A 14,269-nucleotide genomic window follows, 5' to 3' on the forward strand; every position below is an offset into this window, starting at 1 on the left:
ACTGTTCATCAAATAAAATGTGGACGGTGGAAAAAAATAGAAGTTGCCAACCTACAAGTTCAACCACAGATTTGATGGCATACTTTAAATTGCTAGTAGATAAACCAGATATGATGTCTGCAAAATATATGATCTAGGTACATAACCTTCCATGTCCCTTAACAAGGGCTAGATTTGACTACCAACCAATAAAATATTTGTAATAATTTTTGCAAGAACAAAATATTTCACCTAGATTTGAGAAAATGTTGCAGAAAATAAAATAATGATAGAAAATAAAATTTTGTGATCTGCTGTTTGGGAGGGGTCAAATGGCCCTCCAACTAATTTTTTTTTGCTACAAAAACAATTTTACCCGAATATAGGCAAATTTGTAGTCAAATTTTATCGAAACAACCTTCCAGATGCAATGCTGATGCCCACACAACCTCAAACTGCACCCAACAACAACTTCAAGCCAAAATAACCACTCTTGAGAATGAGTCTTCACACCTAGAGAGCTCTCATACCATGTTAGAGTTTTAGGTGACTCTACAACACCCCTAGGATCAAATGAAAGAACAAAATAACTTCCACAAGAGAATGGCAAGAAGATTGCATCACAATGCAAGATGATAATATTACAAATGAACATATAAATGTACATGATGTACTGCCTTGCTTAAATAGGCAAGAGCAAAGAGATGAGAGCGCACAATGATGACATGTGGCTCAATGAAATGCAAGGATAGGTAGGAGTAGTTAGAACTCAACCACCCGACAACTATGTGTGCACAAATAATTATGTAACCTAGAAAATAATGCTACCTAAGTTAACTTAAGCATATAGTAAATTATATTTACTCCGACAGTCGGTGGCCCAAAATAAGTGTCTCACTTGGGAGAATATATGGAATAGAGGTTTCTAGGGTCCTTCCATCCGTGTTCTATGCAATAGCGTCCTTTCTTTAGGGACATTTGGTACCTTTGGTGCGGAGCTTGGAATCACACTTTTGTTCATGCTACTTCTTTGGTGGAGTTATGGGAAGTTTAGGTAGGCCTTGAGCTAAGACCTCTTTTCTCTAGGTGGCTTGGGCTCTTGGCCCTACTTCCATTATTTGACATCTTTGGTTGGAAAGGATTCATAAGATTTCGAGAATACGAAAACGATAGTGGTTCAATTATGGCGAAAGGTCCTGAGTAGGTGCTAGTAGACTATTTCAACAAAGTGTGATTGTTTCAGTTACAGTAGATCTGGTGATTTAGCTATTATAAGGAATTTGAATATTATGGATAGAAGATTTGGTTCTTTCGTTAGTAAACGACCTCGTCAAGTCAAAAGGAGGATCCATTGTGAAGGAAGGTGACATCCTCCTCCTCAAGGAGTTCTGAAGGTGAATACTAATGGCTCCTCTAGGGAGAATCCTGGACATGGGGGGATTGGTAGCATTGACAAGAATAGTGATGGGGATGTTATGTTCTTTTCTATCTATAAAGGCCAGTTTACTAATAACCTCATGGAGGCCCTTGCTTTGCATGCAGTTGAAAGAGGTTGTTCCCTTGGATGGAAAATGATTATTTGTGAATTAGATTCACAGATTGTGGTGGATATGTTGAATGAACAACAAGATGAGGCTAATTAGCAACTAGCCTTGCTGGTTAGACAAATTTTGAGTTTTAGTTGCTCTCTGAAATTTGTATTCTTTCGTCATATTCCTAGAGAGTGGAACATAGTGGCTGATTTTTTAGCTAAATGGGCTTCAAAGTATTTGGAGGAGTGGAATGCTGATGATTGGGGAGCTTAGTCTCCAAATTCCAGAGGGGTTAATTGTGGAGGACAAAAATATGGAGTTGGTTCTTTCCTTTGTGCTTCTTTTGGGGTTTTTTTCTGCTACTTTTTGGCTGATTCTTTATAGGCCTATGGCTTTGTGATTTATAATTTTTCTTTGAGTTAAATAATCTTTTACTCCCTTTTTTCAAAAAATAAAATAAATTTTGCTTCATAGAATTTGCAACAATATTTTTATGAAGGCTTAAGCCCAAAATTGCTTCTTTCAAGCATAAAACATAGTACAAAATAGCAAAGAGATAATTAAAAACAACATTTCACTCTTTTTTTTTTTCATCTATGTATGTCCCAAAAAATGTGTTTCAAAATTTTATTATATTGACAATATAGACTGTTAGCATTTGGCATAACTGATGCTGATGAGGTGATGCAGTTGAAGATGGATGACTACACCGGTAAATGATAGAAGTCTATTTGTGATGAAGAGATTGAGATTCTATGAATAGATGACATTATCAGTTATTTGTGTTGTCATTGATGGAATCTGATGTCAAATGATGTTCCTGATGTTTTGTTTTGCCATCTTAGTGATTTGGTTTACCGGAAGACAGGGTTTACCGACAGAGAACTAAAGTCTGTGAAATAGGACTTTAATCGGTAAAGCAGAGTTGTTTTGATTGGATTCAACAATTGGCGATGATTTGTGATTTGAGGTTTGGATGGTGAACTTGTATCATGGAAAGGTGTATTTGACCGGAACTGGAACTTGTGAAGATTACCGGAAGGCATGCTTCAAATTTCTGATGAAGTTTTGCTAAGGTTTTAGTAGGGTTTAAGACCGGTGAAGAAATCATCAAACCGGTAATGATTTCTGTTATGATGGTGGTCGATGACGAGTCTACATGAAGTTGGTAACACAACACAACCCACGTGAACTGATTTGATTGCTGTTTTGACGCGATTCAAGGAAGAATTTCTTGAGAATCAGCGAAACGCTTAGTAGAGTGTTTTGAGGGTTTGACTTTGGTACAGATCGGATTTTGTGATGGGTTACGATCAACCAACGATTGATATTGCATTGTAATTTGTTGTAATGATCTGTATATCGATCTGTGATGATCTCTTATGATTTGAATTGTAAATTCATGATGTAATTAGGATTTAGTGGCCGACCTAGTTGAGATGGTTATTTAGGAAGACACAGTTGATGTTTATGATGTCGGTGGTCTTCGAGAATGTGTTAAGCCGTCCAAGTGAAGTGTGAGATCTGCCTGAGAGTTGCAGAGTATTGTGTATAACTGGATCTGATCAAGCAATCAGAGAAGTGCAAGTAAATAGATCATTTTCTTATTGTTGTTCCCTAACAATTGCAGCAGGTTAAATCCCTTGACTGGGTAGGTCCTAAGAGGCCTTAAATATTTAAGTTCCCCAACAGGGCAGCTCTCAAAAGAGTATTAAATCCTCTCACGAGGTTGATCCTGACAAATCATTAAGCTCCTAACCAGGCTGCTAGGCAAATCCCTTAACCGGGTGACTCTGAACAGGGTCTGCTCCTAACCAGGCGTATTGTAAGCTTCTAACAGGGCGTACTTCAAAATAGTACAAATATTTGTGGGTGCCAACTCCCATCGTGGTTTTTCCCTATTTGGGTTTCCATGTCAAAAACTTATGGTCTTCATGTGTGGAATGTTTTTCATGTGATGTTCTTGTTTATGTTTCATTTCATGCATTATTTCTAAGACACCGGTTATGATGTTTTATCAGAAGTTTATCAGAGGTTACAGGTACGATAAGGAGTTGTTTGAGAAAGTATTTGATCTCATTGATAAGGTTGATGAGTTGGTAAATGATCAAGTTTATATGATTGCTTTGGTGGTGAAAGTATTGATAGTTGTGGTAAATGATTTGATTAATGTGTTAAGCAAATCTGGGCGTACTTCAAAATAGTACAAATATTTGTGGGTGCCAACTCCCATCGTGGTTTTTCCCTATTTGGGTTTCCATGTCAAAAACTTATGGTCTTCATGTGTGGAATGTTTTTCATGTGATGTTCTTGTTTATGTTTCATTTCATGCATTATTTCTAAGACACCGGTTATGATGTTTTATCAGAAGTTTATCAGAGGTTACAAGTACGATAAGGAGTTGTTTGAGAAAGTATTTGATCTCATTGATAAGGTTGATGAGTTGGTAAATGATCAAGTTTATATGATTGCTTTGGTGGTGAAAGTATTGATAGTTGTGGTAAATGATTTGATTAATGTGTTAAGCAAATCTGATAAAGAGGTTATTAGATATGATTAAAGAAGTTGAGATATTTGTTAAATGGTTTCAGATCTGATATAAGTTTGTTTTTGGATTTAAAGTTACAATTGGTCTTAATACTGATTCACCCCCCTCCCCCCTCCTCTCAGTATTAACCGGATCCTCATAAGATTAACATAGACAATTTTCTAGTAAATTCATATTATACATCTCGATTAGTCACCCACAAACAATTAGAAATGTAAAACCTTCCAAATCAAAATCTAAACATTAGCCCAAGACTACAAATTTGAAGACTTAATTTTTTCTAAGTTTTTTTTTGAAATCTACATTTGTACTTTTGATTCAATCTAAGACTGAAAGACATAATGTTTAAACAACCATCACCTATCTTTAAAAAAAATTATATTCCAATAACAAGATTTATAAAAACAAAAAATTTCAAAGAATACAAACCCCTTAAACCTACTGATTAATCCAGTGAATTAAAATCCCACGCTGTTCTGATTTTTTTTAGAACCAAGCATTTGCACGCTCAAATTTTATCTGATAACCTAAGATTTTGCCATTTGCCTTTGACCGTGGGTTTGGTAGAAGAGTTGTTGATAAGCTCGACTTGACAAATCTATAAATATAGAGTTTTAATCGATTTGAAGTTGCATATGGGAAGTAAATCAATTCGAGGGAGATGACTTGTTGACGTGCGAAAGAATTTCGCTGACATTGGAGGCCGACACCAAATATCCCTTGGTTATAATGTCGGCCTTGAATGTTAGGTGAGGGTTTTTCGCTGTTTCATCATGCCATCTCGCCGGATTTCTGACAGCGCCTTCGAGAGATCTTGTGTTCGCAAATTTGTGCTTTGTAGGTTTTAAATATCTATTTGTGTTTTTAATCGTTCGATTTCTTTTTCCTTTTTTCTTTATCGGTTTTGTAAGAAGCTGTGTAATCGTGTACATTAATACCCACTAGGGTGGGGTTTTGATTTATTCATTCATTATAGATCTGGGAGGAATTTCATGTTTTTCAGATATGTCACTCGGTATTCTCGAGATGCAGTATTTGATCTGCTTGTTTCCGTGATAAATGAAGAGGGCGGTTTCAATACTTAGTTGTTTTTCCCTATGATGCCGTATTCTGTGATTCAAGCTTATCATCATTTTTATGTTTGAAATGCTGATGTAAACTGATGATGCAATGTAGATGAGTGCAGAGTACATTTCTTGAAAATAACTGCGATGTTTGGGATCGGGACATTTGTCGATGAAGTTATTGGTTCTTATACCCTACACTGCCAAGATACGAGGCAAGGTTGTATTCTTATCGTTACCTTTTTTCTAAAAAAAAATGTTTTTGTTGAGTAAGGGGTCTATGAGAAGAAGACTAGATAAAATAGAATCTTGTGCAACTATTTTAAAATTTTTTTTTTTTTTTTTTTTGAATAAAGGATTTCTGAGAAGAATTATAAGATAGAAATAGAATCTGAGTAAAGGATCTCTGAGAAGAACTATAAGATAGAATAGAATCTTTGCAAGGAAATAAGAATCTCTACTTTTTAGATTTAGATTTAAACACTGCCATCCACCATAAAATGACATCAATTAGACCCTTTCTCAACAGAAAGATCTAAAGGTTTGAATGCCACTTTTTACTAAACAGGTATAATTACCCCAACCCAATTAAACTAAACATTCAATCTGATAAAGGTATTGTCTTACAAATTATTAAATGATGCTTTGCCTTACAGCTTATGAAATAATGCTAATAGACCCTTCCCAATCAAACTAAGCAGTCGATCTTAAAAAAACCCTTGCCATACAATTTGTAAAATGATGCCAATAGATTCTTTTTCAATAAACAGGTCTTAAGATCTGAGTCTGATAAAACTAAGCAGTTGATCTGAAAAACTATGGCAAATTATTAAATGATGCTTTGCCTTACAGCTTATAAAATAATGCTAATAGACCCTTCCCAATCAAACTAAGCAGTCGATCTTAAAAAAAACATTGCCATACAATTTGTAAAATGATGCCAATAGATTCTTTTTCAATAAACAGGTCTTAAGATCCGAGTCTGATAAAACTAAGCAGTTGATCTGAAAAACCATGGCCATACAACTTATAAAATGCTTTGATAGACAGGTCTAATGTCTGAATCGAATTAAACACAGTAGTTGATTAAAAAAAGGGGTCTAAAGTTTGAACCGAATCGAACATGGCAGTTGATCCCAGAAAACATTGTCACACAGCGTTTGATAAAACTAAACAGTTGATCGAAAAAACATTGCCATACAACTTATAAAATACTTTGATAGACAGGTCTAAAATCTGAACCGAATCAAACACAGCATTTGATAAAAGAATAGGTCTAAATTCTGAATCGAATCAAACATGGCAGTTGATCTCATAAAACATTGTCATATTACTTATAAGATATTTAAAGATCTGAATTTGATTTTTAATTTCTTTTAAGAGGTTAACTTTTTGATTCAGAGCTATGAACTGGTGAGGTCACAATTAAAAGAATTCATTCCCAATAGAAAGACTCAACAAGAACACCCAATAGAACTTGAATCTTGATGGCAAGAACATCACCACAATTTAACCATCGCACTATACCACTATGGACAGATCTGAACCTGATCAAACTAAACAGCTATATCTGAAAAAATATTACCATATTACATATGAATAATATCTGAAAAAAATTACCATATGACTTATAAAATGATGCAAATATACCCTTTTTTAACAGACACATTTAAGGCTCTGAACTCAATCGAAGTAAGCACTGGATGTGAAAAGGGCTTTGCCATATAACAAATTAGTACTAGAACCCATAAAACTGGAAGACGTTTTACCAAGCTTGTGATTTGGTATGCACTGTGACTTCTTGTCGAGTTTCATAGTTGGATCATTTGGTGGATTGGTGCCTTGGATCTTTTCTAAGTTTCTATTAACAATTGAGAGCCTGTTAGAAAGATTGCAACAAATCAGTATTATTACTCAATAAATTCCATGGTGGCTGATTCAACAAGTTAAGTCTTAGCATTGTACACCTGAAATTGTCACCTAGGCTCAGTGACGATAAAAATTTTAAATTAGAGGCAGACAAAAATTAGTAGCAAATTTTATATGAATTTATTTTGAGACCTTTAAGTATCTATAATTTTACATCGGTAGTTATTTTTGTTATCAGCTTCCAGGGGTTCTAAATTTTGCGTAGTGAATGGCAAAAGAGATGCCATGGAACTCATTTCGTAGAGTTACTATTATAAGATCTGAACAATACTTCTAGATGATATTGCTCGTTATGGCCGACCATTAACTCCTGCTCATGAGAGTTTTCATATATCTGGGGTTTCTGATGTAGGAGGATACTTGGGCGGATTGACTATCCTACATCACCAAGGGAAGATGATAGAGTAGTAACTCATTGTGATATTGTGATTATTGGCTTATTAAGGTCATAATGGATGGCATGTGTCTAACATCAAATTTTAACTATTAAATTTTCTCTATTTTCAAATGACAAGCTGGAGCTGGTTCACTTTTAGTTAAGCCTTGGATCCTCATGAAGGCCAAAGACACCTCAGTTCTTTTGCATTGAAGATGAGGGTAGATGCTTGTGATTCATTATGAACTTTGATGACTGGTCAAATTTATAGCTGGATTCAATGACAAAATGGTGGATTGGAGTGTGCACTCCTGGAACGATTGAGAGCATTGTCAGGAATGTTTCAACAAATCATTTGCAGAATTAGTCAGTACATTCCATGATGGCTGATCCACGAGCTAAATTTCAGCATTGTGCTCTTGAAATGACTACCTAGGTTCAAATATAATGAAAGTTTCAAATTAGAACTGGGCAATATCAATTGCAGATTATGTGCAGTTTTTTTTGAGAAATTTAAGAATCCATGATTACATTGGCAAGAGTTTTTTCTTTGATTGTTGCTGTTTCTGGGTTTGATGAAAAAACTTACACGATCGAATCCAGAAACAGCAGCAAGGAGCACTATAGATTGTAGAAATCTAATGTCATTAAGTTTTTTTTCTTGTAATCACTTTCTAGGGTCAAAATCTTGTTTGGTGCATGGCAAAAAAAAGTCTCCGTATCATACAGATATTGAGACGTCACAATTTTAAGATCTGAGAGCTGTTCCTAGATGATTTCACCCCCTGATACTAAATGAATCAGGAATAACGGTGGAGAAATTCACCAGAGGTGAGTTTGGAAAGATTTTGAAAGAGAATGGTCCATTTTTTTAAGCCAAGACAATGATTTAAATTTGTAATCAGTCTCGGTAGTCAATGGTGCCTAGAATGGGAAGTATTCCCAATGATAGTGAAGAACCTCTTTTAGATTTTACATTGCTATCGGCATTTGTTATATTTACCTGGCTATGGGGAAATGCCCTGTTTGAGCTCAATTTATAGTTTCAGGCCACCATTTTAGAATCTAGATGGTTGATATGGGTTTTTGGAGAAGATGCTGTATCAATCCTTGCTTTTGGGATTATTGGTGTTTATAAAATTTTCATTACTAGGAATAGTTTGCTAAAGAAAGTGGTGAAATCCTCCATGATGTTTTGCTGTTTTTTTTTAGTTTTGTCTCAACAGCAGTTCTTGCTTTAGTCTGTTAGTTTGCTTTAATGTTTGAAGATACAAATGGTGAAAATAAAATAGACACTCCTTACTTGGATTTGAATCAAATTTGCCTTAACTGCTATTATTCTTGTCTATACGCTCTACCAATGATAAAAGCTAACAGTAGTAAAGGAAATATGTTGCGTTGTAATGTTCGTTGATGCAGCTTATCGATTCCTTGAAATGAAAATGGAACATATGGTGATAATTTGTGAATGGGGAATTAATCTCTGTGTAGTCTGCCCATTTTAGAGGAACTCTATGCACCTTGGTACAGCTGTGAGGCAAGGAGGATTGACATCTTTTAATCCCTATCCTCGCTGTATCATCTCTGCTTCTCTACAAGTGCTTCTGTGCGATATTGTTTTGAATCTGTGGGATAGTGAATCAGTATTTCAGATGTTAATGGCATGTATTATTTCAATATAACTATGTCAAGGTTTCATGTCATTCAATTTTCTGTTCATGTGCTTTCCTAAATCATGTAGGATATATTGATTACTTAATCAATGTTTTGGTCGTTTACGCTGTGCAATTTTCTAGAGTAAGCAGTATTTTAGGTTTTCACACTGCAATTTTCTGTAGATATGATTCCTTGCAATTTAATTTAATCATTTAGGATTAATATGCCTCTGCAATATCGTTTTGAGGGGCTCCTGTTCAATATTGTGTTAATGTGCTTATGGAATCACTGTGAAGGATGATGAGCAAGTATTTCAGGTTAGACGAGTATTTTAACTTGTGCCACGGAATTTTTGTTGACATGCTTCTGGAACAGTCATATCGATATTAAATTAGTTGGATTATTTAGTCAGTTTCTGCCATCTATCTCCTCAAACTTTAATGTAACTTAATTTAGGTGGCGATCTCTACCAGTGGCCAAGAACAGCAAGTCAACCTAGTACATTCGATCGAAGTATCTCAGGTCTCGAGTATATTTATTCTAGGAATTTCAGGGTTTCATATGGTTCAACTTTTTACCGATATGGCATCTGGAATGTCTACTTCCAACATAACTACTTCCAACATAACTATTAACTTCTTGGCTTAAGAAAGAACCTTTGAAAGTTCTATAGAGATCGTTCACAAAATCCTGATGAACATATCAGTGCTTTGATCATGACATGTGGGGTTCTTGGGGTTTCTCATGGAGATGTTTCTCTTCAATTTTTTGTTGAAACATTAATTTATTTCTACGCAGTTGGCTTCAACATCTTAATAATACTAGGATAATTGATCCGGATACTGAAGTTTAGTTTTTGAGGTTTCTCGTGGAGATGTTTCTCTTCAATTTTTTGCTGAAACATTAATTTATTTCTATGCAGTTGGCTTCAACACCTTTTATAATACTAGGATAATTGATCGGAATACTGAAGTTTAGTTTCATAACACGGTTCAATTCTGCTCAAGATAAACATGCACCATGCACTTTAATATCAGTGTGTGTGAGTATATGGCTTTTTGGCAGGGTTATCTCTTGATTTTCCATCCATAGCATTCTAGATCTGGCGCCTTCCCCTTTTCAGCAGTTCTTGTGTATTGGCGATCCATTGCAATGGGCAGTTCTATCAGCAAGTGCTTCTGTGCATTACTTTGTTAAATCATAATGCAGGAAAGTGAGTCAGTTTTTCTGGTGCTTATGGTATGCGCTGTCTCAATACAACTGTTTCAGGATTTCAAGCCATGTAAGTTTGCATGGATGTACTTTTTTGCAGTTTTGTGTTGATGTGATTCTGTAACTGTGTAGGACAGTGAAACAATATTTCGGGTTTTCACATTGCAATTTCCTGTAGTGAAACAACATTTTATTTGTCACACTGCAATTTTCTGTTGATATGCTTCCCTACAATTCAATTTAATCGTTTTAGGATATTTGTGTTTCTGTGTTAAGTTTTAAATATTGGTATGCATTGTGTTATACAAGTATTTCAAGTTTTGGTGCCCTAGAACTTTTTGATGACATGCCTCAAGAATAGTCACGTAAGAGATTAAATTATTTGGATTAGTCAATCAGTTTCAGGTATCTAATGCTTAAAAATTGAATGAGATATTGATGTCTACCAGTGGTTTAGAATAGCAAGTGAACCTACTAATTTAAGTATTTCAGGGTTTGATTACATTTAATCTAAAAAGTATTTCAAGATTTCATAGCGGTCCTAAAGTTGTATCTGTTAGTTTCAGATATAAAAAGAGAAAATAAGACATTGAATTGTTGTGAATGCTTTCATGAACTGCAATCTTGTTTTTGTTATACGCTTCTATGCAATTTTGTGAGAATACTTATGGATTTTACCTTGTTACATTATTCAGAGATATGTAATGCTTAAAGAGAAAAAATGAGGTATTTGATGTTTACAGACATAACATACTAGACCGGGTGGTATCCTTGTGATAAGGTCTAGATAAATTCTCTGTTTTCACAGAAGGCAGGTAATATCCAATAATTTTCTTAATTTCAAATGGAGAGAAAATGAGGCATTTGATGTTTACAGACAACATACTAGACTCGGTGGTATCCTTGTGACAAGGTCTAGATAAATTCTGTGTTTTCACAGAAGGCAGGTAATATCCAATATATTTCTTAATTGTAAATGTTTGCAGGAACTTGAATGTCAAAATTTTAGTTAATATGTTCAAGGGCTTTTGGTTTAATGGCAAAGTTCATGTTGTAGGCACTTAGATGGTGCCTAGTTCAAATCTTCTACAATATAAAAATAATAAAACTAAAAATAAAAATTAATTAATATAATCAGTATGGTCACATTAATTTTTCACGTTGCAGTGTTTCTGTCTCGCAAAATGTTACTGGATCTGAGACATATGTAAGCTTTGGTATGAAAAATAGTGTTTTTTTTATTGGAGCCACAAGCACTTTACGCTGCTGTGCAACAGTATTTTTCAAATGTTTTATAAGTTTGTTATGAATTTTTCATAATATTATCACCATTTTCTTTGCATCAAATAATCAAATTTCCAGTTAAGATGCAGATTTTCTCACATCGCACTGTTCTTTGGTATAAGCTTGGGAAACAGTAAAAATTTGTTTTTTCTCTCTAGAAAGCAAGTTCGTGTAAAAATGAAGAGAGAACAATGTACCTGAATTGTTTGATAAAATGCCCTTGAATATTATATTGCTTGCAATACTGAAACCCACATAGCGTGGAAGTAGGAGTATGTATCAATGATTAGAGTGCAATGAAAGGAGCCCAAGCGACCACCGAATGGAGCCCTTAAATAAGGTAGAGTGAATGGCCCTCATCCTATGAATCTAAGGTCTCCTTAGGATTATGTTGTATGTGGTTTCATTGTTTATGATGTGAAATATCTCTTTAGGATTATGTTGTATGTGGTTTCATTGTTTATGATGTGGAATATCTTAATGTGATACGGTGATCATTCTTTCTAATCTTTTGAGTGTTTGAATCATCACACATTTTGAAGGTATTAAAATTATGAGCAATGTGTGATTTATATGATTATTATTATTTTTTGTATCATGAAATGTAGGTTTCATTTGGTCTTCCCTTTATTCATGTTGATGATACAAATAGAAGAATTAATTATATTTTTTTGAATTCTTCTATTTGATGCAAAAAATAGAAGAATGATGATATAGATAGAAAAATCGATCCTTTTGAAGGAATATAGTTTCCTCAAGAATCAATATCTTACCTTACGCTCAAATGAATTGGGGATTATAATTCTTACTTGATCTATCCTTTTTAGAAGAATGTTGATACAGATAAAATAATTAACAACATTTTATCTCCCCTATCCATATTGAAGATATAAATAATTTTTTTGGGTCAACATGAAGAAGGTCTAAATGCCTCAACACTTTACATTATCCCCAAAAGTAACAAGTTCAAAATACGACAAATAGAAGAATGATGATACAAATAGAATAATCAACTACATTTGATCTCCCCTCTATCCTTGTTGAGATCAATTTTTCTAATATTTTTAAAGTAAGGTTGAAAAAGACAAAATTGTTGAAGTTTTGACATCTCTTTGGAGGTTCATTGCAACTTCTAGGTGATCAATGTTCATTCTATTGTCTCCTTCCTACTGTATGTAGCCTCTCATGGCTAGTTTTAGTATAATACATGTAAATGGTTTTTATATAATTATCACTAAATTTTATTTTGAAACACTCTTTTATTATTTGTTTTCAATATTATCACAAAACTCAGTTCTCTCTAGAGGTAGAAATACCAAAATAAAGGATTGATGTAGACAAACCCCTTAACAACCCAACAAAACATTTTATTTCCTTCTATTGTATGCAGGTTTTTGGATTAGATGTTGATAGTGATTGTTGGTGATATCTTTTTATTTTTCATTAGTATATTTAATCTTTATAGTTTGAAAGTTAGTATATATTTTTTCATTTCTATTATTTTAAATATCTTTATACACTACGGGCTTGTGACATTTGTTTTAATGTGGAATTGGTTTTGGAGCATTTTGTGCTTTTTGTTTTGCATCCATTTTAGATGAAAATGTGATGTGAGGATATTCACACTATGCACCAGTGCCTTTGTTCGAGGTTTCCATAAAGTCACAAAATCATCTTTAAACTTGCATTATTTATTTTCGCATAAATTAGTTTGTAATCATTGTAATATGAAAAGATATTTTCACCAATTTGTTATAATTAGGATAATTGAGTTGTATTAAAGATCATACATTGTGTTGATAAGTATTTGTTAAAAGGATAGAATGGATATGAATCATAACTTCAAATTCATCCAAGTATAAGGTAGGCTATTGATTCTCGGAAAAAAATATATTCCTTCAAAAGGATCAATTTTTCTATGCTACCATATTTCTATTGAGGTCATGCAAAAAGAAATCACATAGTTCTTGATGGTTCATGTTAGTCACACTTGATGAATAAAGGACTTTCCTCCAACTTATGATCAAGTGTGCTTGGTACTCATTAACATCCTATTTTACAAGCAAAAAATACTTGATTCCTATATTTAATAGCTTGTTTATAACACATTGCAATACATTGCAAATGAGTTACCAAAAGAGTGTATTGATGTTTTAGGGAGACAATAGTACTAATCCAACTAATCACTTCTAGGGTATTTGGAAATATTTGATCCATAATTCTATCAAAAGGGAGGAGTTCCCTTATTGTCATTTTATATGCTTTGATTTGTTAATTTGGGCCTCCCTTTGCTATAAACTCTAGTAGATATAGGAGAGGATGAAAAAATAAGATTCTATAAATGTTAAGCTCTAGGAACTCTTTTAAATACTTGAGATATGCATTTGTGAAAGCATTTTGTATAGTAGGTATTGCTCTTGCAAACATGAATCCCATGGAAGGTTTTTGCATACCTAGTTGAACTTGGAAGAGAATATCAAGGTTTGATTTCTAGGCATCATTGGATAGCTTTATTATGCACTTTTTGGGTGCAATAGTGGTGATATTGTGTAATTTTACTTTATGGGTTGTCCATCAGGTGAGGATTATAAAAATTGTTGTTAGGGAGGTAGAAATGCCTCACTTACCATCTTTTGAGGATAGGAATTTATGTAACCTAGGGTAACTACGTTGCCCTTTGGCTTTGATC

The 14,269-nt window shown here is 34.0% G+C and overlaps 1 long non-coding RNA gene across 1 annotated transcript; it reads left to right on the forward strand.

The window, feature by feature from the left end:
* Window positions 1-4,632: 4,632 nt before the first annotated feature.
* On the forward strand, window positions 4,633-10,482 carry LOC131042493 (uncharacterized). Its single transcript, XR_009105263.2, has 2 exons — window positions 4,633-4,896; window positions 5,236-10,482. It is a non-coding gene; the product is annotated as an uncharacterized LOC131042493 (long non-coding RNA).
* Window positions 10,483-14,269: the final 3,787 nt, after the last annotated feature.

Source organism: Cryptomeria japonica, chromosome 1, assembly GCF_030272615.1.
Source record: "Cryptomeria japonica chromosome 1, Sugi_1.0, whole genome shotgun sequence".
NCBI lineage: Eukaryota > Viridiplantae > Streptophyta > Pinopsida > Cupressales > Cupressaceae > Cryptomeria > Cryptomeria japonica.